The following is a 26,696-nucleotide window of genomic DNA, read 5'->3' as shown; positions in this document are numbered from 1 at the left end:
CAAAAATATGAAGAATGGCAAGAAAGAGGAGAGTTAATTTGAAGAAGAGGACAGTGAAGATGAGGATAATGAAGAATTGAAGCCATACAAAGCAACAAAAATTGGAGTAGCTTCAGCCAAATGATTCTGAGAAGGAAGGCAGTGATATGGATAAAAAATATGAGGCTTACTAGATATAATTGAAAATCTATTACCCTAAAAAAGAACTATATATCCCAAGAGCCCACTGAATTCCTGTCATTATGTACTTCCTCTAGACAGAGGATAAAGGGAGTGGACATTGAGGCTCTTTCTCCTCTTTTGGCATGATGCAGCAATAAGCTGTGATGGTGGTAAGGTGGGGATTTTGAAATGGCTAATCAGTCATGGGCACTTGGTTTTCATTTTGTATCCTCTCTATTCCTTAATTTCTAATGACTCATTTAATAAATCTCCATAAAATATAACATTTTTATTATTAATATTTAATTCTAATTTTACAACTCTAAAGAAGGAGCTATGGATATCATACCTACCAAAGGGAAGTCTGATTCTGTTAAAGTTGTTGTTGGTAAAACTAGTAAAGAAAGGAATATTAGGAGGAGGAGGAAGAGGAAGATGAGGAGGAGGAGGAGGAAGTGCCCTTCAAAGAAGCACTAGGAAAGAGGAAAAATGGGAAAACAGAAAACTCCCAAAGCCAAAAGCAGAAATTAGAAGCTGTAGTGTCTACAAATTTCAGGCTCTTCACTGGTAACCTGAACTTTAAGGAAACAAATTTGATCTAAAAAAGAAACTGGAATCATGGAATTAATTACATAAAAGCACCTTAGGTTGCAGACACCTGCATTTGCATACCAGGAAGTTTGTATTCATAGAATTCAAACCTGCTAATTGTTTTAGAAAAGTTCTGAAAATCAATGGCTCCTAAATAGTTGGCACTGAAATGTAGCTGTATAAAGAAAAAAGAACAAGAAATACTTAGACACAACAACACTCTTCAGCAAGGATCTGCCATGTAAATTAACTCAGAAAGAGTTTCAAGGAAATCTTTACAAATGTTATTGAGATAAGAATAATCTTCACCCAGAATGGGATAGAAGTAGATATGGACAAAGCCTTAAAAAAGGGGGAGAGGATTTAGAATGATAATTATTCAAAAATATGTGGGCAGTACTTAATAATATCTTGCAATATAGTTTATAGGTTCATTTTTGACTATTGCTTTCAAGCAATCCAATGATTCTTCAATTATTTCTACTGGATATATTTTCTAGGTCGGTTGTTTTTCCAGTGAGAGATTTAAATTTTCTTCTATTTTTTCATTCTTTGGATTATGTTTTATGACTTCTTATTGTCTCATGCAGTCATAAGCTTCCATAGTCCAATTATAATGTTTAGGAAGACATTTTCTTCTTTGAGGCTTTGTATTTCCTTTATTAGGAAGATATTTTCTTTAAAGTATTTTATTTCCTCTTTAGGAAATTGTTTTCTTCAGTAAGTTTTTATTCTAATTTGTTGATTTTTTTCTATCATATTCTTTTTTAACATTTCTTTTAATTTTTTTATTTGTTTTCCTGTCTTTTTTGAAACTCTTAAAGAGGTTCATTTTAGGCTTGACATCCTTTCCAATTTTCTTTTGAGGCTTAAAATGCTTTAATTTTTGTAGCACATTCTCTTCTAAGCTTGTATTTTGGTCATCTCACTTTTTAAGATTTTTTTTATGTCAAGCTTTTCTCTGTGTTGTTGTTGTTGTTAATGTTTTTGCTTATTCTGTGGTCATTTTTCCCCCTTTATTTTGTCTATATGCTAAAGTTCCGCTCCATTTCTTAGGTGGAGGGAATATTGTCCAAATGCTTATACTGTGTCTGGGGTTGGGTCAGCTGTCTTGATCTCAGATTCAGCAGAAGAAGCCTTGTTTGCCTCCTTTATTGAAATTTGCAGCTTTTCATTTCAACTGGTTGGAGTTGGGTTCTTCCTAATCCCAATGAGGCTAGACCTTGCTGGGTAGACTTCCTCCCACTGTGGTTTATTTTATATTATGTTGGTATCCACTCTTACCCTTCTAAGACTGGACCAAGCTAGGTATGGTCCTTTTTTGCCACTTGTATTGCATCATGTCTGAGTTCTGAGGCTTTTAAAGATCTTTCATCTCATACAAAAGGGAGCTGATTTATCCTTGCTCTTTCCCCACACCATTCTGGGCCTGAACACTGATTCACCCCTTCTTATGTTGGTTTTGTTATTCTAGTATTTGTTTTGAATATTTTTTTCTGTGGTCATTCAGAGAGTGGTTGGTGGGCTTTGAATGTTTCTTAACTTGCCATTTGACCTGATCATTTCAGTACTGCCTAATTCAGTTTCTTGCATCTCGAGTTCTGCAGTAGCTGTCACAAATAGCACCACCACCACCAATGAGTTCTTGATCTCCTTATCTGTTTTTGATCCTGCACTATACTATCTTCTCTGTGAACTTGGTAATGTCCTCATTAATTTCTTTCCCCCTCCAATGGTTTTTTATCCACTGATTCCTTTCCAGTGCCTCAAAACATGTGAATGTTGCATACCCTTCACTTAAATTCAATTAAAATCAATAACTTTTGCTTTGATATTGATCTAAAGTGTTTAAAATGCTCTTTAAATGCTAGATATATAAAGAAGAAAAGAATCCCTGCTCTCAACATGCTTATGTAACATGTACAGAATACTATTTATAAACAATGATGAACAATGATGTATAAAAAACATGATATTGAAGGGAGTTTAGAAGGAAAAATAAAGTTAGCCATTCCTATTTAAGCAAAACCAGTCTCTGGAATGTAGGCATCCATGGTATTTCTAGACATTCCCTCCTCTCTCCCATTAGAAGTGACAGTCTCTAATTAGTATCTTTACCTTTGTGAACATTAATAGTAGAAAAAAATTTGAAGGAGGGTGAAACAATATTAAGAATAGAACATGGTATGTATTATATGGTACATGTTCTACCAGCTAATCACACTGCTATTTTTTAGGCTTTCATTTCCTTTAGCTTAGTAGAGAAAAGGCCTGGATCTATTACTTCTTCAGTCTGCTTAGAGAAGCTTATAAAAATCATCAAAAAAGTCACTAATGGTTTAATGTCAATCTGACAGAATATCATTAGTGGAGTTCCCCAGATTTGTGCTTAGCTCTCTAGTACTTAACATTTTCATCCATGATTAAGTTAAAAAAATACATATCCTTCTAAACATTTTTGCAGATAAGAGCAAGCTCTAAGGGATATCTAACACTCCTATTTAACCTTTGATATTTACTACTACTTGTTGGCAATAAGGAAACCACTTGAACTTCTTGGACTCAGGTTCCCTTATCTTTAAAACCAATGTGACAACTTAGTAATCTTTCATTCCCATGCTGCTATAGATATTCAATCCTATGAACCTTAAATTATAGTCTATACCTTCCAAAACTTTCAGTAGTCTACACATTAAATGGAAGTTAATAAAATTAATTGTAATTGAGAAGTACTATTTCAAAAAAACTAATTTCATAAATATAAAAACAAGAAAAAGATTCATAGAAATTTGTATTAGAAAAATCGAAGGACTTTGTTGGGACTGTTAGCTCAATATCAGTCTGTTATGTGATATGGCATTCCAAAAAAGCTGTGGTTTTCCTTTTTAGCAAATCTCATGCTTAGCTTTTTTGACTGCTTCTTATTTGACTTTTAAAACTAGGCTTCGCTTGTAGAAGCATAATGGTCTGCAAGAGGTTAAGTGATAGCAATGTTATGTCAAGCTGTAGCCAGTCTATTCTTAGTTTGATATAGGTATCTGGGTGCCACATTTTAGGAAGAATATCTGAAGCATTAAAGAGTCCAATGGAAAACAACTAAAACTCTGAAGCTCATTAAGAAAAAATCTTAAGATTTGTATATCAGTGTAACTTGAAGGAAATTTTCTTTTATACATTCTTTACCAAAGCAAAAGCATGCTAAAAAGTTCTATTTTCCCCATGCAGTTTTAGAAACATTTATCTGTACTGCCTTTATTTAAATTCTACTTTAGGTAAAGAATACTGAAATGTATCTGAATTCCCAAAACAAAACAAAATAACTATGTCAACTTTACTGGACAGTACTGGACTCTGCTCCCAACCCTGGGCTTGGCAATCCCAGGCCTCCCAACACCCACCCAAAACAAACACAATGAAAAACAAAATTGCCAAGTAAAAGCAGAAGAATGGACACTAGCAGAGATCATCTCCAGATCTGAGGTATGGCTTGAGAATTTCAGAGCCTAGAGTGTGTTGGGGTCCGGGATTTCGCCCACCACCAAGGAAGCCAAGTAGACAATGCAAACAAGCAAATGGTCCTTTATTATGGAACTGGTATGCACACCAGTGGGAACTTCTGCCATCAGAGTTCCGAGTTCCCTCTTGAAGACTCAGTCTTAAATACTTTTCAGCATGTATAGCCCCCCTCCCTTCCTTCTTCCAGCCTGTTATCTGTTGCATGCCCTTGTTGGAACATTGCTGGTATGTATGTTGCTGGGTCTTTTTCACCCCGAAGTTTTATCTGTTTGCAGCTGGGGAACTTGGACAGGTCTTCTCGGTCCTGAAGTTTATCTGTTTGCAGCTGGGACCTTGGTCCCGAAATTTATCTGTTTGTAGCTGGGGCCTTGGCATTTTTCCAAGGTCTGGCAACTCCTGGCTGAATTTCTCAAGGCATGGACAGCTCCTTGCTGAACTTTTTGGGCTGGGCAATTTCCAACTCAGACCTCCCTCAAGTGCAGACCTTATTCTTACTCCAATCATCATCCTGTGTCCAGCTTAAGATGCTCAAGTACTTTGGCAATGTCCAGGAGAAAGGGCCTTTCCTTTTTTGTCTGTCTGGCCTCCAGGGGTCTGCCTTCCAGGTGTTCTTCCTTTCCATTCTGTTCAGTCCTCCACGTGACTAGTTCAACACCAAATGTTCCTCTTCCTCTTCTCACTTCTCTGTCTTCAGCCCTCCCAGTGACCATGAACCCTGTACTGACCCCTCCCTCCATGGTTGCAGCTCCTTTACTGCTTCCCAGGTTCCCTCCCTTCCCCAAGTCCAGAAATATTTACACTACATCAAAATCACTTTAGAAAGAGGCATGCCCAATGGTTCACATAAAGGGAGAACTGTCTGATGTAGATGAGGGCACACAGTGGGGTATTCACCTATACATGTAACCTTCCTAGATTCTAGGATATTTCATATACAAAATGTCGGACAGTCAATTTTTTAACCATTTGAGATAGATATACTATTCTATTTGGCCACCAGGTGTCAGTCTGGCAATCGTGAGTCACATCCTTACATTTCCTCTTTCTTTGCTCAAAGACATGGAGTGCTTGTGAGTTGCTCCATAGAATCCATAGAGTTTTACCAACACAGTTTGGAATATGCCCCTAAAGTTAAAAAAAAAAGTCCACATCATTTTACTTACACCCTTGTTTCATGAACTTTTTAAAATTATGAACTTTTTGATATAAAAATTTCTATTACTTATATTTCTCAGAGTTTTATCTCAGAGATTAATCCATTATAAGAAGAGTAGCATGCCCTTGGCAATGCATGAGAGAGGAGAATCTTTATCCCCTTTTATTCTCCCACTCACACTTAGAGCAGGTCTTGCTATGCACTGTTTCCCCTTTAAAATAATGATACTTTAAAAGGTCAATTTCTCTCCCTTAGAACTCTCCTTGGCCTTGAAGTATAAGGATAACTAGGCTATGGAGACTTGGTTAGGATATGTTCTTTTATGTCCTTGGTCACAAGCCACTGGGATTTCATGACCTCCTAGGAAAGCCTGTGCCACAAAGAAGGGTAATTCCTATATATGTCTTTTTTCCTTTGGTACCAGGCTTTGTGAGATCACAAAAGACAGCTGGCCATGTGTTTCAGCCCCTTTAGAGGACCAAAATTCCTGGCTTTTCCATGTTCTTCCCAATATCAACAACTTTTCATGTTATCCTTTCAGTTGTGAGTATTTGGGAGGGCATCATCCTCCTTACTAACAAGCTTTAGACAAAGAATATTGGGAAGGGGAAAACAATTAAAGCAAAGTAAACTATTTGTATTCTAAACTGTTTTGAAATGTATTAAAAGAAATTTGTTATAATAAAATAGCAAAAGTATCACAATTAGCCCTAATTTCTAGAGTACACATCAAATACCTTGTACATAACTTCAATCTCACCTGTATAATCTTAAAATTTCTTAGACTTATGAATGTTGGAAATCTCCCCATTGGGAAATTTCATACTTGAAAAATTTCCTACTGATAGTAAGAACTCTATTGGAATGTGAAAACCCTTGGCATGGGAGGATCCTTCTCCTCCCTACTTAAGACTACTTTAGGACAGAAACCTTTTGCTAAACAATGGAAAGGGCTTTGACCTTAAGCATAGAACAGGAAGTTCTTTGAGTCATGATTGATTTTAGAATTGATACAATAGAGATACTTGGAATGACAGAACCAGGTCTTGGAACTTACAATCTCCACCCTACACAGTCTAACAGGATTTAGGAAGGACTGCAGCAAAGAGCAAGATTTAATTATTTGAGAATATGACCTTCAACAGACATGTGCAAAGGAAACAAACCTCTGGGTGGTCCTGGGTTAAGCTAGAGCCACCATTGGCACAGGGAAGACATTGACAGTGATTGGTAGATATGAGAACTGAGGGGAGGGGACTTTGATGGTGTCCTTAAAGATAGCGGGGTCTGAAGAGGAGAGGAGGTTTTGCTATGAGAGGTTTTGCTCCAGGAGGTTTTGCTCTGAGAGGTTTTGCTCTGAAGGAGTCTGAGAGGAGAGAGGTCCTGGAGGGAGAGCTCCTGGAGAGGTCTTGAAGGAGGCTGTGGAAGGAGAAATCAGGAGGAGTCAGGAGGAGAATTCTCTGGAACATTTCTTGAAAGGAGGCTCTCTTGAAGGTGGAGCCTGAGGTTGACATGAGAAACCTTACCTAGAGAGATCTTGGGTGAGTGATAAAACCAACTGACTGATTTATTCATTCTTATTCCTTTCTTACTTTCTCTCTTTTTCTATTGATTAATCAGTGTATTATAAATTAAATTTCTCTATAAAACCCAGTTGGCTTGGGCATATTCATAAATTGGGAATATATTCCCTGGCGACCATCTTATATTTATATAAAACCAAGACACAGTAGAAAACATATTTCAGCAGTCATAATTGTTATATATTTCCCTTGCTTCCAAAACATTTTAATTATCACAGTTTATGGCTCCCACTCTCTTATCTACAACTATTTAAAGCTCAAAACTATTTTAAATCTAACACCTGAGCAGTATTCACAAGTGTCAACCCAGAAATTATTACGTCTGCTACCTAACCCTCTTTGTTTATACTGAATTTTAGAGGGAATCCTACTGCCCAAAATATATTCCCTGATTTTTCTACAAACTATCATTGTGAAGGGTTGATAATAGGGGGAAATGTTTAACCTATATTGCTATAACCTTATAGGAGAGAGAGATATTGGTGATTATGATACTGGTGACTAGGGATAGGAAGTGATATTCTTTCTTAAGAGATGAAGGGCAAATTCTTGAACAATTATTCAAGAAAAGCCAAAAGTCAGTACTAAGAAGGTCATTTCTCTAGGAAGTTGTTCTGCCCCTCTGGCTCAACTGAATATGTTCTAGATTCCAGAATTATATGATAATGCTATTGTTTTTGAAGTAGAAAATAATATAGCAATAATGAGAGACAATATAGAAGAAAGGAAGGAAGGATTTATCAAACACCAGGCCCTGTGATAAATGATATATATATATATATATATATACACATACATGTGTATATATATATACATATTACACATATGAGGATAATTTTATCCTCACAACAATCCTTCAAAGTAGGTACTATTATTATTCCCATTTTAGATTTGAAGGAACTAAGGCAGAGAAAGGATGAATGACTTATCCAAGATCACTTTTTTGTTATCATCTGAAGATTAATTTTAACTTGAGTCTTCCTGATTACAGATACAATGTTCTGTACACTGCCACTTAATTGGGATGAAGATATGTGGATGGAAAAATTATATAAAAAATCCAAAGATATTAAAGGAAATGAGCCACAGGTGTTAAGAATCTAAATCTTTTAAGATTTCAATTAAAAATAATTTGAGGAAAACTGAGTCAACTATTTCAATACATGAAAGACAAATAATCCCTTGTATAATGTCACTTCACTGGGGGAAGAGTTTACTGTCTTTCCAGGAAGTACATTCCATTTCATTAATAAAAAAAAAAAACACTCCAAATTCTCTGAGAGCTTTGGGTGTTCCATTTCTTTCTATGACATTGCTATTAGGTGACAATGATTGGGTAGATATAGAAATTCCTTTCTTGTAATGTATATATTTTTATCTTTATTTTACAGATGGTAAAAGTGAGATTATAAAAGATTGATAGTTGTTTATGGTTACTAGAATGACAGAATTCGAATTCAAGACTCTCCTAACTCCAAAGTACAGCATCTTATTTTTCTTTAGGATGAAATCAGTGATGTTTTTGAAATTCATTAGTATTAATTCATTAGTATTCAGTGTTAATTCATCAGTATTAATTCATTAGTATTCAGTGCATTAAGAGTAAGGCCCAGGGATGGGATGTCCTGGGTTCAAATCTCTCCTCAGACACTTCCTAGCTTTGTGACCCTGGACAAGTCACTTAACCTCCATTGCCTAGCCCTTACCATATCTGACATGGAAGCATGTATCTCACTCAGACCCAAGCAAGTCTAACAGAATAAAAAATATTTAAAACTTAAGGACTTGAAAAGAATTTTATGTGAAAAAAATGTAGATTTATAATTGACATCTCCTATTCCTAAATGAGACTCATAAGAACTAACTATGTTTTTTAAATTCAAAATGTTTTTTTAAAAACTACAGTGGTGCCTGGATCCTTTCATTAATTCATTCCAGAAGGCAGGTGGAGTACCCACAAAGGTGATGTGCCAAATGATTATGTAAATTGAATTTGTTCCAGACACCCAGAAAATGCAGATTTTTATAAAGTATTTGAATTAATGGAATCCTATTTTATAAAAGTTAACATACATACATAAATAAAAAACAAAAATTAGATTAAATAATTTTAATTTAACTATACCTGTATTAAGAGAATTTCATTACCAAAGGAGGTGCCTGGAAGGAGAAATGTCATTGTCTAGAATAGGAGTCCGCTTCCATAATATCTGAGGGCACTGCCCTTCTGGAGTTCATTCTCTTTTCTGCCCCTTGTCACTTAACCCTGCTGAAGACTCACCAATTATAAGCTTCATAATAAACCTGTCCAATAATGATTGTTTTTGTCTGCATTTCCAAATTCCTCTGAAGTGGAAACAATCTGTCCATTTAACAAATGTACAATTCTGCTTGTTAAAGCTTTGTCAAGGTGATCTTTTTCAATAAAGTTCCACATTTTCACACCCCCCCAAAAATACACAGTATTGATTCTAAGATGGAAAGTAAGGGTTTAAAAAATACTATTGCCACTCCTTTGCTATCTGCCTCATCCTATCTCTAATTCTGACAATTAAATAAGAATACAAGAAATGTTCTTCTTGGTCACATGAGTACTCCATCACTATAGAATTGTATTCTTTCTTAGGAAAGTAAAAGTAATCTTTCCAATGCCATTCAAGGAAAAATGACTAAAATAAATTCAAATGTATGTAGATTTTTACAATATACAAAGAGTTTTCCTCATAATCATACTATAAAGTAGGTAGTACAAGTTTGATCATCACAATTATTTCAATGAGTAAATTGAGACTCAGGGAAGTATATGTCATGGCAATGGTCAAGTTATTTAAAAGTATCTGAGATTCAAACTCAAATCCTGATGTTAATTCCATCCTCTTTTATCAGAATTCCATTCAATACTATTAGGGCAATTATTTGAACTTAAATTGTCTAACTACAAATCTGGTACAAGCACTAATACACTAAACTTTCTAGCTTCCTTAATCCACATTTGAGAAATCCATCTTCTATAAATATATGACACCCTTCTTGAAAAAAGTTTATACTGTCAGTCATTGTAGGCCACTTTTTTTTATGGCAGTGACTTTTAGATTGTTACTAACTGCTGTGTTAAATGTAGGGAAAATAGATAAATGTCCATTTGGTGAATATGGTGGCTCACATCATTAACATTTTATTTGATGAGCCACTTTATAAGTGAAAGGAGTCTATATTTTCCATGGTTCTGTGAAATTCACAGAGACATGCTTATGTTTGTCCTTCAGAAATATTTGTTGTATATATTATTTTCTTCCTAAATCTCAATTTAAAAGGTAGCATAGGACCCCAAATAACTACATTTCAGAGGAAATAAGAGAATATTGGCGACACCAGAGCAACATAAAATACTTAGGAAAGTCCAAAAGAAAAAAAGTCCCTTGAACTTTTTTAAAGAAATATAATTATTTAAATTCCTTTGAGTTATGAACTGATAGTTTGGGACCTAATTAAAAATTAGAAATGGTATAGTGTTCAGTAGAAATGAATTCTTTAAATTCAAGCTCAATTAAACAAGCAAAAAGTTGATTTATTCTTCTCTTGCTTTAAAATTTCAATATAAAACCTGTCTAAAAATGTCTACAATCTGTCAGGGTATGTTCTGGGGATAGTGAAACTATAAAAAATGTATCATTTTGTTTCTGCTATTAATTGAGATGGCCCTGCCTAATGCTTAAGCACAGTCTCTTTCCATTCTGAAATATTCGTGTTATTAACATGAATTTAAGGTAATCAAACCAAAAAATCCCAGCCCAAATTTCACTGTTGCTTACCATGAAAAAAGTGCACTCCATAAATGTAGAATGTATCACAGTGAGGGGTTCATTGTGTTATTTATCTTGAATGTCACAAACCAGAGGTACATTGGTATTTGCATTAGAAATAGCACTTTTTCAAAGTGTGTTGACATTTCTATTGGTTTGAATAACCTCAAATTGCATTTTCTGAATTTAGACAGAACTAGTGGGGCAATATACTGTTCTTTATCATGCCTACATACAAATGAGAACCTTTTATATATATTCTCCCAGCTCAATTCACCTGACCCTCTTCTCAAGGCTGAAAATAAACCTGAGTTCTCTAACACTATGCCAAAATAGTGAAAGCTTTTGAAAGTAGTACCAAGCTAAAAAGGATCATAGGTTTACCAAATGATTTAGGTATAGTCCTGATGATGGACAGATTTTATGGTCTGAAGATCACTGTAGTTTGGCTTGTCAGTCAGTCAAGAAACAAAAACAAGCAAACAAAAATAATAAATTTCTGTTCTCAAAACACATGGGTGAGATAGAATTTTTATAATTATGAAAATACAAAATATATACAGAATAATGCAAGGCCATCTCCAAGGAAAGGGTCTGTCAGATGAAGAAGGGAGGAAAAGATCTCCTATAGAAGCCGGAATGTAAAATAAGTCTTGAAAAAAGTAAAAATGAAAGTGGTAGAGGGAGAGAAATCAAAGAATGAGTGCGTAGTGTGCAAGTGCATGGAATTAGAATATAGAGTTATGTAGGAACCACCTAAAATAGCTGACTTTTAATGCCTGTAGAAGAGAATAAAATATAAGAAGACTAAGAAAGTAGGAAGGGACCAGGATGAGAATGAATTTAACAGAAAGAGGATTATTTATTTCATCTTTTATATAATAGAATAATAATTTAGAAAAATTTAGAAAAAATATTTAGAAAATAATAATAATAGAATAGTAATAGAACACAACTGGAATTTATTAAGGAACCAGTTGTCCAACCCTTCAATAGTACCATACTATACAATATTCCCACTATATGCAATATTTTGTTGTTGTTAGGTTGTGTTTGGATTTTTGCAACCACTCCCCACTAAAGACCATAGCTGTCCATAGGGGATTTGGGTATTTTTTTGGCAAGGATACTAGGATGATTTGCCATTTCCTTCTCCAGTGGATTAAGTTGATCTTTTTGTAAACAAGTAAGAGGTTAAGTGACTTAGCCAAGGTCACACAACTAGGAATATCTGGGGTTATTTTTGAAACCAATTCTTCCCAACTCTAGACACAGAACTCTATCCACTAAGTTACCTAGTTGCCTCAGAGGTATTGTCTGAGGCTAGATTTGAACCCTAGTCTCCCTGAATCTAGGCCTAGTATTCTTAAACATTAGGTCACAGCTGTCTGCACTCTGATTCCTTCACTTAAGGACCTTTGTCTTTTGACTCAGTCACATATGTTGGCTATGGTTAAAGGAGTTTCAGATTTCTTGTTCAGTACCATCCAATACTTCATGACTTCATTTTATGTTTTCTCAACAATAAAGATAGTGGTATAGTTTGCCATTTTCTTTTCCAGTTGACTTTACAGGTGAGAAAACTGGAGTAAACAGTGTTAAGTTATCTAGAATCACACAGCTAGTGTCTGAAGCCAGCTTTTAACTCAAGTCTTCCTCAATCTAGACCAGTTGTTCTAGCCACTATTCCACCTGGTTGCCCATATGCTATCTTACATTATAACTATTACAAAGATCATGACCTCGATATGAAAGATTTCTAGGATTACTTACTTTCTTCTTTGGAATTAATTTAAAATATTATAGTAATAACTATAATTAATCATAGTAGTAATAACATATAAAGTAAAATACAGGAATGACTTTATATCCCTTGAGACTACTCTGGCTGAGTGAAAGCTGTGAATCTTAAAATTTCTCAGACTCTACTTCAGAAGATTTGATTAAGCTAAACCCATTTTAAACAATGAAGATACTTGATCATGAATGTGGGGACTTCTAACATTACTCTACCCATACTTAAGCATACTTTAGGGGAAGATGAAGTTGTAAAACTACTTACTGAAAAATGGAAAGGTACCCAGCCCATACTTAAAGTAAAGCTAAAAGCATTAAGCTGGGTATATTTTTGATCTAATACAAAAAGGTGCTAAGTGCTTATGAAGGTCAAATTAATCACTAAAAGGTCAAGCAATCTTAGCAAGAGGTGTGAGGTTTAAGTCTACCCAGAGAAGTTGAGAAGAAGATGTGAATTAAGAATGGTCAGTCCTGTGAAAATGTCTTCTCTGAATGGTAGATGTGAAAACTTAGGGGAGGTAACATAGGAGAAAATTCTCTTTAAAAGGAGATCAGAAGGCCTCTGAACTTAATTCAGCTTTGGAGCTGAATTGGAGGCTGGTCTCTCTCTTGGTGGCTGAAATTAATTCAGTTTTGGTAGCTGAGTGGGAGCTCAGACTAGTTGGGTCTCTCTGAACACTAGAGAATTTTGCTTGGAAGGATCTTGTGGTGAGTGGATTAAAGACTGACTGGTCTCTCTTAAAGCTCAGGCCTAGGCCAATGGCCTAGGACCCTTTCCCATTATTTCCTCTTATTCTCTCTCCTTTTTCCTTAATTCCTTATTTGTATTAATTAAAATCTCCATAAAACCCAACTGAATTGGGTATATTTAATATTTGGGAATTTTCCCACGGCGACCACTATATTTTTGATTTGAAACCATATTTCCATGGTCACAGTTTATGGCAACCACTCTTTTGTTTGTAACAAAGCCTGGCAGAATATTGAAATTTGACTCTTCTGTTAACACTTATAATGATAATACTCCAGATAATATGAGGAAAATCACAATTATAACTTTTCTTTGGCATAAATTATTTTTTCAGTTGGATGTATGTCATTAAACTAAAAAGGCCTTTAAAATTTTTATATGAATAAAAAAATACAAAGATGGAGAAGTAAAGCTGTGGGGTTGCTTACCTCAACTCACCCTGATAATCAGCTTCAAAGAGAAAACAGCAGATTGACTAGTTGTACTTTTTATTTGGGTACCAGATAAAGACAAGATACATTCAGATAGATAGAAATTGGAAACACCGTGCCTGTTAACAATTCAGGTGGCACAAATCAAATAAACAGGTAAATTCACATGTGCATGAAATTAATTTTATATATTCTCCATGTTGAAGATATGAATACTTTCATTATATACCTCTAATGTACACACAAGCATATATATACATATATATAAGTGTGTGTTTATATATGTACACATATATTTGCACACATATTTCTTTCTAAAACAAAAACAGATATCTCCAATTACAGGCAAAAGTTTCATGCCAGTTTTTGTCAATGATATCCTTACCTCTGTGGAAAGGAAAATTGTGAATCAAGTTTGTGCATTTCTGCCCCTGAGATGGAGCAGATAGCAGTTGGAATGTGATCAGGAGGGGGCGTGACAGTTGTAATGACAGAAGAGGATTGTGGGAAATACTGTAACTGAAGGGTCTTTTCCCTCTGAACTCAGCTGAGTGTGGAGCATAGACCAGGGACTCTATATCCCAAAGTGTGGAATTCCTTGCCTCCATTTCCTCTAGCCAGAAGAAAAAGAAGGTCCCTGTATGTGAAAGAACATCCATTAGAGGAAGAACAAAAGTAAGCTGCTGAAAGAGTCTGATTCAGGGGGTCACCCTGAAGATCCTTTCCATCCTTTGAGTTCCCCAAGAAAGACACTTGCCTTTTGTTTAGTAGGATAGAGATAGAGACTAAATAGGTAGAAGACATGGAAAGCTAAAGCTGAGCCATCTTGGATCAGTTGAAGAAACAGCAAGGATCGCCTATTCCCACTTACCTATCCCCTTTCTTGATTTACACTAAGTATTAAACAGCTTTATAAATAGAAAAATCACAGTCAGATTCATATAGAAGGGACAACAAAGAACGAGAGGCTGGTGGCTAGGTTTAGCCATTAGCCTAGGCTAAACAAGGAAAGTCAACAGGGATAGTCTGACTGACAGATGAGGAGAACCCCTGGGGTTCAACTACTAGTCAAGCCTTGAGGAGTAAAAGGCACTATTCCCCAGAAGTCACTCTAAATTCTGGTCCTTTCATCCTTAACCTAACCTTACCCAGGGGTAGCTCTCTAGTTGGTTGAGTGTGAGGGAATTAGAAAGACAGTCTCTCAGCAGGGGGTACCTCTCTCCTTTTCCCTCACCAGCTGCCATTTTCCCTCTGTTCCTTCAACTCCTCCATTCCCAGTTACTATCCCTTCTGATACCCCCTGTACTTCTTCAGTCCTCCTCAGTACCTTTGATTATTACACCTCCAAATGTCCAAGAAGCAATAAACTCTAAAGAGAGAGAATTTAAAGACTTTGACATCATTATAAAATCATCAGCTAATGGATGTTCTAGAAACTCAAGAAGGACATGAAGATCTATAGAACATCATGAAATTTAAATCAATATCTAGTTGATAGTCATATTAGGGAATCTGTTGCCTTATTTCCCTCCTAGAAATAAAAGAGAAGTATGTGGAAAGTAATCTAGGAAAGAAAATAACTAAAACTTTGGAATTCCTTAGTAAAAAATAAAAGCAAGAGTTTGAAAGTTAACATGATATAAGGAATCAAAGTGATACTAAATAAGTTAATCAGCAAATAAAAAACAAAATGGCAATTAACTATCAGATAAAAATATTATTATAGAGTTTTGAGAAGTAAAGTCAGGAGCAAAACAGAACATTCCCAAAAAGAAATGTGAAAAAAAAATGTGTTTGCTTATGTTGTCACAAGAAATATAAAAAACAACAAAAATGCATATTGTTTCAAATGAGAGACAGAAAACCTAAATACTATTCATACCTGGAATTATGGAACAATTATATTAAGGAAGGTGGCAAACCATAAACTTCTTACAAAACTTGAAGACATTATATATTTTATTTATATTATACAGAGTTATGATTGCAACCTGATAACATCTGAACAGTAGTGATAGTTGATCTACAAAGGAATAGTAGTACCAAGAAAGGCTTATGAAAAAAGTAACTAGAAAATATGCTTCTGTCTTATCACCAAGGTGATAAACTGTATAAATGATACACATATTAACATAATCAATACTACCTTATAATTGTTTTATAAAAAAGTACTTGGGGGAGGCAGGAGTCAAGATGGCGGCTTAGAGGCAGCAAAAATTCAGACCTCTGAAAACTCTTCCTCACCAATAAAAAACACAGTGCTTCCAGGGGACTGAAAATCAAATCTAACAACAGGAAAGAGCTAGGAAACCCTCCTCCTGGACCCAACTTAAAAGACATAACCCCCAAAAAGCCTGAACTCTAGAACATGTGAGTTTAAGGGGAAGGAAGAAGGAAGGTTGCAATACCCCTCCCCCACTTACAGCACTGAGCCTTCAGCAATGCCTGGAATCTCTGGATGGGCAAGAGCACTAGTCTGGAGGCAGAACCTTGCTGGCTGGCAAAGCTGTGCCAGGCTTAGGCCTTAGAACATAGGCACATAGAGGCAGCTGGAGGAGAAGCACAGTGCAGGTAGCCTAATCTCAACTGAAAGGCTCTATCTTGCCACCACCCACCCTTCTTCTTGAGGTTTTGGCAGCAGGGCACATCCAATTTTTCAGATCAACTCCTCTGCCCTGAGATCAACTCAATCTCATTATTAAGGGCAGATAAGAAGCCTTCAGTGGGCAGAGAAGCTCAAGTTCCAACACCCCTTCCCCCCCAGACTGTTCTGAGAGCTTTGCTGCCTGAGCAGAAAGGGGCAATGTGTGCAACAAACTATAGGCAAAAATCTTGACCTCAGGTCAGGAAACCCAGCTCCTCATTCGCTTCTGCTGTCAGCCAGAGAAGATTAGATTTAGTGAACAAACAGCAGAAGAGAGAAGAAGCCCCTTCAGGACAGAAAAGCCTAAACTCACAGATCCAGCACAAAATAAGAGGAGCAAGACAACAGGCAACTATGGGGGTGGGGGGGAAGAAGGGGGAAATATGAGTAAACAACAGAAAAATAAAAAAAGAAATTATAATCAACAGCTTCTATCTAGGCAATGAACAAAGAGCAAGTGAAACAAAGGAGGATCAAGGAACACTAAACAAAACACAGAAACTCCAGCATACTGGACACAGACTTTGGAAGAACTCAAAATACAATTGAAAAAAAAACCAATTAAGAGAGGCTGAAGACAACTGCTGGGAAAAGAACTTAAAAAGCAAAATAAATCATCTGTAAACAGAAAATAGTGTCTTGTAAGCCAAAATTAATCAGCTTGAAAATTAGGCAAAGAAAATGAAAGATGACTTTCAAAGAAAATCAGACCAGGAGGAGAAGGATGACCAAAAATCCAGGGATGAAATTCAGTCTCTAAAAACTAGAATACAACAAATAGAAGCAAATGACTTCACAAGTCAACAGGAAACTATAAAACAAAATAAAAAAATGAAAAAATAATTAGGAAAATATGAAACACCTCATCCACAAAATGAAAGATTTAGAAAACAGATCAAGGAGAGACATCTTAAGAGTCAATTGTCTACTAGAAGATTATGACAAAAGAAAAAGCCTGGACCTCCTATACTTAATCCCCAACTGACAACATCCAGGAATGTTATAGTGAAATTCAAGAACTTCAAGACCAAGGAAGAAATATTACAAGCTGCTTAGATACCATGGAACCACAGTGAGGATAACACTGATTGCATCTACACTGAAGGACAAAAAGACATGGAATATAATATTCTGGAAAGCAAGAGAACTAGATCTACAACCAAGAATCAATTACCCAGTGTGACCGCGAAAATATGGGTTTCAAGACTGAATTGCCCAAACTATAAAGATAATTTTTTACCATCTTGATTTTATATCAAAAATAAATGGTTGCCATGGGGAAAATTCCCAAATATGAAATACTAAAATTAGCTGGGTTGTATGGAGATTTTAATTAATATAAATGAAATTAATGAAAGAGAAAGAGACAGAGTAAGAGGAAATAGTAGGAAAAGGCTAGGGCCTAGGCCATTGGCCTAGGCCTTTGTCTTTAAGAGAGAAACTTAGTCTATAATTGTTCACCACAAGATCTTTCCAAGCAAAACTCTAGTGTACAGAGATCCAGCAGTTTCCTCTGACTCCTGACCTCCAATTCAGCTATCAAAGCTGAACTAATCCCAGAGCCCTTCAGGTCCTTCCTTTTAAAGAAAATTTTCTCTTGTGTCACCTCCCCTAAATTTTTACATCTACCAATCACAGTAGACCCTTTTCCTAGGACTGCCCATTCTTAGTTTTTACCACTCTTTAGTTCTCACCTTCTCTGGGTAGATTATATCTTCTGAATACTTCATACTTCTTTGATAAGCTTGCTCTTTGTAAGTTGATTGATCTTTTAGTGATTAATTTGACCTTCATAGGTACTTAGTACCCTTTTGTATTAGATCTTAAAATAGACCTAGCATAAGGTTATATCTTTACTATAAGTATGGGTTGGGGACTTTTTCTCATTGTTCCATCAGGAGTTTACAACTTTATCTTCCCCTAAAGTATGCCTAAGTATGGGTGGAGTAATGTTAGAGTTCCCAATACATTTCTGATCAAGTACCTCCATTGTTTAAATGGGGAATAGCCTTAACCAAATGTTCTAAGGTACAGTCTGAGAAGTTGTAAGATTCACACCAGCAAAACTGACTATATTCTTGCAGGGGAAAGTATGGTCATTTAATAAAATAGAATATTTTCAAGTATTCATAAAGAAAAGACCCGACCTGAATAGGAAATTTGATGCCTAAACAGAGATCTCAAGAGAATCACCAAAAGGTAATTAAGAAAGGAGAAAAAACAAAACAAACAAAAAAAAGTTTTTAAGGGACCCAATAAGTTAAAATGATATGTATCCCTACAAGAAAATAGGATATTGTTGACTTAAACATTGTTATTATCAACTGGATAGCTGAAGAATTATACTTAGAGAGAACAGTGACAAACTGTGTCAGATGAAATGCCAAGACATAAATATGTATATAGATTTGTGTACACACACACACACACACACACACACACACACACAACTAGAGGTAAAAAAGAGGTTAATACTAAAAGAAATGGGAAAAGAAACAAAAGGGGATAAATTTATATGTCATAAAGAAGCACATGGTGGGAGTGAATAAGAACACCAATACACTGGAAGGGTAAAGAGGTTGGAGATAGGATATACTTAATTCTTATGTACATTGAAATTGACTCAAATCGATTGGGGCAGAAAATTTATTTGAGCCCTATAGAGAAGTAGAAGGGTAACAAATGGACTAGTGGGGAGGGAAGCAGTACCAATGAGGGAGAGGGTTGAAGGATAATGAGGAATTGAAAAGATTGTAAAGAAAATAAGAGGGGAATAAGAAGGGAGGGGTGTTAGAAAGGGAAGTAAACTAAGGGTGGGAATAAGGAGGATTGATTTAAAACAAAGCACTGGTGTAGTAGGAAATAGTGAAAGGAGAAAGGCCAAGGCTAGGAAAGAACAACTTCAGATTAATAAGAAAATGAAGGAAATCATGTAGGGATTTAGAGGATTTTGACAAGATAAGTTCATGAGGTTGAATATGGGCAAAAATATTGGAAGAAATTAAAGAGAATTTAAGGGAAAGCAAATTAAAAGCCCAGGTTCATCTGGATTGTACTTCTAGGTTGAAAGGGGATTTAGAACAAATAAGGAGCATATGAAGAATAAAGGAAGATGTCTTCCTGAAAAGATAGTCATAGGAATTATAAAGAAATAGGATGAAGACAACTGATAATATGATCATAATGAAGCTACACTAAAAATAAATAAATAAATATATATATATATATATATATATATATATAGGTAATTGGAAGAGGAATAAAATTAATTATGAATCTCCCCTAAATTAGATATCACTGGGAACAATCACAAAGGAGAAAAAGAATATTAGTTGAGACTTCAAAAGCTTCATAGGAAACAGAATACTTGAGAGAAGCTAGTAATAAACTCATGATCAAAAATGTCGATACATAGATGTCCCAAGTTTGGAACAGAAACAGGAATTAAATGTCCTATTAGAAAGAGGATTCTCAGATATCACTGAGGTTTGATAGGATGCAACATATTATGATGAGATCAAGGGTGTAGTTCTCAACAAGTAGCTTAAAATAATTTATTTAGAATTTAATGTATACCAGCACTATGTTAAATGCTAGGAATACAGAGAAGCAGGACAGTCTACATGCTGGAGCAGCTAATGTTGTAAAGAGAGAAAATATTACTTAAAAAGGTATTTAAAAATTGAGAGGAATGGAAAAAAGACAGGAAACTAAAGTAAAGAAAGTCCAGAAGAGGTACAAATACACCCTAGTGAAGAACGAAGACATCCTTAGGCTGGGGAGTCTCTTTATTAAAGAGATTATCTAGTGTATTCCAATGAAACGTTATAAGATTTGTGAACTTTAGATTACTCCACCCTACTCAGTATAACAAAATCAGGAATGTCTACACCCATCCTTGAGGATTAAGTATTTAGGAGGATGGTCTATGACAGACATGTGCTAGGAAATGGAAAATCAGAAACAACTGACAGACACCTGGGTTATCCTAAGTCAAGCCTAAGATATCATTTGTACATGTGAGATGCAGGAAAGTGATGTAAAACCATCTATATATTTTGTGTCACTTCCTCTCTCCAGCCTCTTTGACAGTGGAGAGGGAGCTGGTAACAGCTTGCTGAGCATGTCGGCATCTTGGCATGGCAACTGCTAATGTCTGGGTTTACCGATGAGTTTTCCTTGTTACCATACTGGAGGAACCCTACTAAACTAATTCAGGAGAGGCTGTTCTCTGAGATCTCTAGAAGTTTAGGTTGATTTTTCTCTCCTTAACCTTCCGTACACTATCCTCTAAGAGAAAACCTCTAATCTTTAAGGACCTTGTGGTGGAAGACTTATAACTCGCCTGGCACAGGCCAGGTGGGAGAAAGCCCATACTTTTCCCTCTCTCCTCTCCTTGATTTCTTCCCTATATATTGATTTAACCACCATATATTTCCAAACTGACTTGTACATTTTATTTGTGATATCCCCTGGCAACCAAAAATCATATTTAGATTAGGTCACAATCCTAAATTATCCTTACAGTCTGGCTAATCCATGAAGGGTATGATGAAGACCCTCAAATTTCTGTGAAATCTCTTTCCTTTCTCTCTTTATTACTTGCTCAATTCAGTCAGTATTTTAAACAGCTAACTCAGCTTCAAAATACAGCTGATAGGGCAGGTGAGTATACAACATATTTTTTCTTTCTTTTCTCCTTAATTTGAATTGAAAACAATCATTTTTTTTTAAAAACCTAAAAGTGTCAGGATTGGGGAAGCTATTTACCAAGAATCCCCTTTCCCTCAGGGAAAACAGCCCAATTAGACAACCCTCCTGACAATACTGCATTGCTTACTCTTAATTAGCACTGAGAGAAACCTGAAGAAAGTTTTGGTCTTGTCCTGCTCCCCACATATTATGTGAGGTCTACTAGGGAAATAACTAATATATATATATATATATATATATATATATATATATATATATATAATACTACATTCTCTGACATTTATGTTGTGGTTGAAGAATTAGGCACATGAAGGAATTCAGGATACCTCCAATTTCTTCTGTTATTAGGTAATGTCATTTTTGTACTCCTCAATACTATGTTAAGAAATGCTAACATAAAAAAATCTGAAGCTAAAATACATAAAATTATGTAAAAATCTGAAGCTAAAATATAGAAAATTATGCAAAAATCTAAAGCTAAAGTTCAGAAAAAACATAAAATATCTGAAGATAAAACACAGGAAAAGATAAAAAAATTTTGAGGCTAAAATACAGGAGAACATACAAACCCAATTAGATATTTTGAAATGCTTCTTACAGGATCTATTGGGAAATATCCACCCCACCAAGAACAGGTCTGAACCTAACAAAGCTGTTTCTGAACCTCTTAATGAGGAAATTCCCTTCCCCAAAATGGAGATGGAAAACACCTTCCTTATAGGTCAGCTAAGAGACTGGTTCTCTCATGGTTTGCAAATCTTGGCTGAACTTAATCCTCAAGACCCTTCTTTTGAATCCCAAATTTCTGAAATCCCAGATTCTCCTGTTCCTTCCCCTTCCCAAAAACGAATCCCAGCCCCAAGGAAATTTCTTCCTTCTAAAGAAACATGTTCTAGTCAAATTGACCCACAGGCTCCAAATTTAATTACAGGCCTTTTCCCTCTAGGAGAAGTACCTGAAATAGGATGCAGCAAGGATGTGGTGACTCTATGGCACAATATACCATTTACTCCCCAGGAAATAAATGAATTTACATGAAATGTTCCAACATATGTACAAGATCCCTTTCTGGTAACAACAAAAGATGACAGAGAGATTTTTTCAATAGTATCCATATTGCAAAGATGTTGAAAACTTGCTACAGGCTTTTTTAACTGAATGTGAGAAAAATAAAATAATTGCTTATGTCAATAAAACCCGGAGGCACAATGCAGCTCACTGGCCATCTCAGGATCCAAAATGGGACTATAACCACTGTGAGGATTATTTACAATATAGCATTGCAGGGAGGCCATCTTAACAGCAAGGAGAGAGTGTGCAGACAGTACAGCTAAGTGGACAGAATTTGAAAGAATTAGGAAAAATGAGGAAGAGACATCCTCCAGATTCATGGACAGAATAATAGAATTTGGGGGTCTATACCTGGATATTGACCTTTCTAAGGAAAATTGCATAAGACAAGTTAGAAGACACTTTGTCAATAACTCTTACAAAATGATTAGGGATTATTTTAGAACACATTGCCCAAGATGGCCAGAGATGGACCTTGAAGAATTGTGGAAAACAGCTCTATATGTTTCAAATGAAACAAAGAAAAGGAGGAAGAGAATAATGATCTCATGGAGAAAATGGAGAAACAATTGATATATTTAATAGATAAGATGGCCAAACTGGAAAGAGGGCATGATACTCAACCAATAGCACTTGCCCCTCTCCAGGAATCAACTTATTGATACAGAACCTGCCGATTCTGTAAGAAGAAGGGCCATAGAATGATAGACTGTAGAACTTTATTCAAGGCAATCAGAAGGAATATGCAATTTAATAACAACTACAGAAATGATAATTATAGAAATAACTATGATAATGATAATGGAAACCACCACTTTAGGAATGATAACTATTGGAATAGATATTGGGAAAATGTTAACAAACCAAATGACTCCCAACAATACAACTTAAGTGGTGCTTGTCCAAAAAATACTTGGGGTTATAATGCCCCTCAGGGGGGTACCCTTCAAGGAAGTGCCCCAGAAACTCCCCAAGTACTATAAAGGTGTCCATGGTGGTCTGGGACACAGGAATCAGAAGATACAACCATTGATTTTCCAGACCCTGATGTCCTACTACCTGTTGTCCCTATCCACTCTCCCCTCTATATTGATGAGCCCCATGTTACCTTAAAGGTGGATAACACCTATTATGATTGTCTTCTGGACACTGGAGCTTTCAAGTCTGTATTAAAGAGTACATCTGATTTACATTGCTATTCCATTGGCTCAGAGAATGTAATGTGAGTGTCTGGGATACCCAAAAGAGTTGAAAAGCTTTCCCTTACAATGGTGTCTATAGGACCTCTAGAAGTACAACATTCCTTCCTTTTGATGCCTGCCTCCCCTTTAAATTTTCTGGGGAGGGACCTTTTATCAAACTTAGAGTCACAATAACTTGCTCCCCAGATGGTTCATTATCATTGGAAGTACCTGAGGAATCTTTAAAATTACTCTCTCTACTTCTCTCAGAGAGTCAAGGGGGAAAGAGCATCCCACCTTTGTAATACCTGCATATATACCAGAGTCTTTTTGGGCCACATCTTCTTATGTAAGCTTACTTAAATCAGTGGTTCCTGTGCAGATTAAAAGTAAATATAGCCCACCTCTTTCCATTCTTCAGTATTCCCTCTTAAAAGAGGCAATTGAGGACATTACCCTAGTAATAAACTCATTAATTGCACAGGGAATGATAATCCCTTGTAAATTTGAATACAACTTGCCCATCCTGCCTGTTAAAAAACCAAAAAGAGGGCCATATGGCAACCACCTCTATACATTCGTACAAGATTTGAGGGCTGTGAACAACCATGTTATAAAGAGACACTCCATAGTTTCCAACATACATACTGTAGCAGTCCAGCCCATATGTATATTTAAGAGGCAAAGATTGTGTGTGGGCACATGACCATTCTACGCATGGCAATGAACTCTGTTCCCAGCATGGCTAAGGTTAGAGTGTGAAATCTTGCTTCCCTTTGTCTTACTCACCTGGGATAAAAACCCACCTTCACCTTGTTGTAATTTGCAATTATCCAATGGCAAAACACTATGTAACTTATCAATATGTATTGAGTACATTTGTGTATCAAAGAGATTAAAAAGGGAGCTCACAGCCATCTTGATCCTTCTCTTGGAGATCTGACAGGATTGCTTAACACTGTCTTTCCACTTTTCTCTCCTCTCTATCTTTACCTGAAACCTGGCCTTCGGCCAGCTGTCTCTTTCTTTCCCAATGTTAATACCTAGCACTCTCTAATTCTTCCTACTATCCTCTGTTCATTCTTCTAGCTAAGCTATATCATCCTCTGAATGGTGAAGTGTTAAATTGGAATCTTTGGACGGAATTAGCCTTTCTGAGACATCCACTGATAGGAGCATGGCTGTGGCTCCATGATAATTAATAAGGCCTGTTCTCTGACTCATTTCTGACATCTTGAACTCGGCTCCAACATGCCCTTTGTGGAATCCAAAACTTCTATCCTTTTTCTATCTTTCTATCTTGTGGCTTCTCGTGGGCCGAGAGGCCACACATACGATTATTTCTTCTGCTCCTAGCACAGCTACATACTTTACAGTAGTATACTTGTGCTCAGCCTTTTTTTTTCCATACCCATACATGAGAATTCCAGGCATATCTTTGCTTTCCCCTGGAAGAGCTCCCAGTATACATGAAGTCATCTGCCACAAGGGTTCATGGAAAGTAGAGTTTATTTGCAAAAAATTTGGGCCAAGACAAAAATAATATAACATTTAAAAATAGTAAATTAATCAAATATGTAGATGATCTACTCTTGGCCTCAACATATGCAGAAGCATGTCAAAAAGATAGTAAACACCTTTTGGAAATACACAAAAGAGGTCATGAGATCTTGAAGAATAAAGTTCAATGGTGTGTCCCTAAAGTAGAATATTTGGGGTTCATCCTGCCTGTGGGTGCCTGCTCTATCTCTCCCAAACAAATTGAGAATATTCAAAACTTTTATCTCTCCTACCACTAAGAAACAGTTGAAAGCAATTTTAGGAGCAACAGGGTTTTGTAGACAATGCATTCCTTGCTATGGGGAAATTACTAAACTCCTTATGGCACTAACAAGGGATTCGGTCTCTGAACCCCTCAAATTAGGGGCAGAATTCTTGTCAGCTCTATAAGATCTAAAACAGGCTATCCTGTATGCCCCTGCTCTAGACATCCCAGATTAAAAGAAGTCATTTACTTTGTACGTACATGACCAAAGAGGGGTAGCTTCAGGTGTTTTAACTCAGACTTTGGGAGCCTCTCAGTGCCTAATTGCTTATTATTCTGCCCAACTGGACTAATAGCATCAGGAGCACCAACATGTGTTAGAGGAGTAGCTGCTATATCCTTACTAGTGACAAAAAATCTTATTCTATTATTGGGATGCCCATTAACAATTATGTGCCCACATGACGTAGAGCTTGTTGCTAAGGCATAGAACAAAGGCATTCTTGGATCAGCGAATTATAACGTATGATATAACCTTGTTAAATAGCAAAAACATTACCTTGAAACATTGTACACTCTTAACTCTGCCAGCTTTCTTCCAGATTTACCAACTTCAGGAGAACTATTACACCATTGTGAAATACTAGTGTCCATGGCAGAAAAGTCTCAAGATAATCTCTTGGACACTCCTTTAGACAATAGAGATCTGGTCTTATTTACTGATGGTTCCTCTTTTATGAGGGATGGCATACTCTACACTGGAGCTGCTGTAGTCACAGAATTTGCCATTGAGTGGTCAGCTTCACTGCCCTCTAACATTAGTGCTCAAGTTGCAGAACTCATAGCTCTAAAACACACCTGTATAATTGCCAAGGATAAAAGGCAACAATTTATATGGATTCTAGATATGCTTTTGGCATTTGTCACTCAGTCGGGATGCTATGGCTCCAGAGAGGATTTTTTTTTTTTAATATATTTTATTTGATCATTTCCAAGCATTATTCGTTAAAGACATAGATCATTTTCTTTTCCTCCCCCCCACCCCCCATAGCCGACGCGTAAGTCCACTGGGCATTAGATGTTTTCTTGATTTGAACCCATTGCTTTGTTGATAGTATTTGCATTAGAGTGTTCATTTAAAGTCTATCCTCTGTCATGTCCCCTCAACCTCTGTATTCAGGCAGTTGCTTTTTCTCGGTGTTTCCACTCCCATAGTTTATCCTTTGCTTATGAATGGTGTTTTTTTTTCTCCTGGATCCCTGAAAGTTGTTCAGGGACATTACACCGCCCCTAATGGAGAAGTCCATTACGTTCGATTATACCACAGTGTATTAGTCTCTGTGTACAATGTTCTCCTGGTTCTGCTCCTCTCGCTCTGCATCACTTCCTGGAGGTTGTTCCAGTCTCCATGGAACTTCTCCACTTTATTATTCCTTTGAGCACAATAGTATTCCATCACCAACATATACCACAGTTTGTTCAGCCATTCCCCAATTGATGGGCATCCCCTCGTTTTCCAGTTTTGGGCCACC

This window comes from Monodelphis domestica, chromosome 3, assembly GCF_027887165.1.
Source record: "Monodelphis domestica isolate mMonDom1 chromosome 3, mMonDom1.pri, whole genome shotgun sequence".
Taxonomy (NCBI): domain Eukaryota; kingdom Metazoa; phylum Chordata; class Mammalia; order Didelphimorphia; family Didelphidae; genus Monodelphis; species Monodelphis domestica.
The sequence above is the reverse complement of the archived record's forward strand: the minus strand, read 5'-3'. Positions refer to the sequence as shown.